Source organism: Montipora capricornis, chromosome 3, assembly GCF_036669925.1.
Source record: "Montipora capricornis isolate CH-2021 chromosome 3, ASM3666992v2, whole genome shotgun sequence".
Classification (NCBI taxonomy): Eukaryota; Metazoa; Cnidaria; class Anthozoa; order Scleractinia; family Acroporidae; genus Montipora; species Montipora capricornis.
The window spans coordinates 69,539,935-69,542,434 of NC_090885.1; positions in this window are offsets into that span (position 1 = coordinate 69,539,935).

The following is a 2,500-nucleotide window of genomic DNA, read 5'->3' on the forward strand; positions in this document are numbered from 1 at the left end:
GTTTCGCCCGAAAGCCTGTTCGCCCGACGGAGATTCGCCCGGAACTACAGATGATTCGCCCGACGATATTTAATTGACTTAAACTATGGGTACATAACAACAATCATAACGTGAAACCAATAAATAAAGGAGAATTTTACAGTGAGGACACTCGAACCATGAACACTTGATATTTTTTTGTACATTTTTTTAGTGACTATAGAATGTGGGCTCGTCCTTTTGACAAGAGTATTTAATGTTTTTACACTTACAAAGTGCTATACATGTAACACTATACATCATAAGAAGAGCCTTTATTTCTTCGTCGTCGAAAAAAATAATGTACACAAAAATGTCAAGTGTTCACGGTTCAAGTGTCCCTACTGTAAACTACCTACCATAGTTCGAGAAATACACGCAACTTCGTAACGTTGACCGTCTCAAACTATTCTGTAAAACTCGTAACTATTTCTCCGCCTCGGTGTGATAAGGCCGCTGAATTTAAACGAAGCCTGGCTGCAAGTTAGCATGCGTTTTGTGTCGGAGAGCATTTTGCAAATAAATGGCAAGAAATAAAGCACTTAAAATAGTAGTGTAAAATGGGTTTTACACTACGTCTATACATTGTAGCATGAAAAATGAATGTGAATTGCAGTGGAAAACTTGAAAACGCGACCAAATTTGAATTGCAATGGAAAAAAATTAACAAAAAGAAATGTGATGCATTGTTTGTAGCGCGCTTTGCTTTAAGTATAGGATGTGAAACAGTTTACAGGAAATTATGGATTGGTTGAGTCGACTAAAATAATGTAAACTAACAGAATTTTAAAAAAAACTTGCAACCACGTTAAGGGTTACACTCGCGGCATTTTTTCACTGTGCTTTGAATTATGTAACAATGGAATCAGCATTCATTGTAGATGTGATTTTTTTTATTGGTTTTATGGTTTCAATGATAACAATGGATGGTAAGCAACATTAGCATTCACCAATCAAATGGTTGCAAGTCTGAGAAAAATCTATTGTTTTCGCTCAAAACGTCCGTCAGAGCAATTTGCAGTTAGTTTTTTGCAGACTTATAGTATTTATTCAAAGAAGAAACGAGTGACTTTGGCTCAAGAGCGTGTTTTGTTATCTTTAAACTGAATTTATAACCAAAGCTTAAAAAACTAAAAGACCTCAAAATGGGACAGGACATTACAAAATATGGGGTGTGAACGTAAAGGGCCTCTCCTGGCGCGACGTGTGGGTGACCCTCAAATGGTCTTAGAGATCCCCCACTTGAAAAAAATTAACTGGAAAGCTGCAGTGCCTTCTGTTTTTGTGTAACACGTACCACAGGCAACCCAGTGTACGCTGCTTAATTCCATCGTCAGTCGCAGCTTAATTCCATCGTCAGTTGTGAATGCTGAAAACGTAGATTCAGCGAAATTACCGAAGGACCTCCTCGGAACTAGCTTGGTATTGATAATATATTGATAATGAACCAAGACATCGCATGATGAGTTTGCAAGTTGTATGGAACCTTCGAAAAGCAACCTGTGCCCCTAACGGAAAGTAGGTTGGAGAACTTGTCCCCTCTGTTAGAAAGCGGACACCAGCAAAATTGACTACACAAGGTATTTAATAAATGGAGATAAATATTGGTAGAAAATACTTTAAGAAACCAACATCTTCTGATTCTAGAGGCTGAAAAAGTGTTGACGGGCCTGCGCGACTCCTGCCGTTTGCAAACGATTCTAAAATCTGTGCCTTCAAAGTTTAGCTCTTCTTCGAGGTCAGAATTCTGTGACACAGTCGGTCTAGCGCTCGACCGAGCGTCAAACTTGTGAGCCAGCGCTTCAAAACTTGATGACAAGGCATCCAGTTTGGCTTCCAAGCTAGAGAAACGCGTCTCTTGATCGGTTGGAGCCGAAGGATCTTCTTCTTCATTCGACATAGCGAACACGTGTACGAATAACCGCGGCCTGGAAAAATGCACGCGAAAAGACACTTGTCACGCTTCACACTGCCCTTTTATAAGGGGGGAAATTTGCATAACAATTGCTTTGAACCGTGATGGCCTGGAAACTAGTGGCGAAAATGTGCATAATGAATCCTGCCGTGCGTAGCATTATACGACGGAGAATTAACAAGCGACATTCACGTTCCTTGTCCTAATTTTGTTAGTATCATTCATTGGTATCATCGGGCGAATCATCTTTAGCTTCGGGCGAATCTGCGTCGGGCGAACAGGCTTTCGGGCGAAACAACCGTAGTTCAACCCCATTAATAGGAATACACTATACTTTTTTAGCAGCGAAAAGAAAGCTTGAAAAAAATCCATTACGTTTAAGCTTAAAATTTTCAGGCTGTTTTTGAAGTGTTGCGAACCGATCGTTCGTACTCAGTGTTTCTTCGATTTGAAAAATAAAGCAAACCTTAAATCAGTTGAATCGAAGGACTACAAGAAATGGGGTTATTCAAACGAAACAGCGCGGAAAGAAATGTAAGTATGATATCAATCACAAGCGAACGCCAC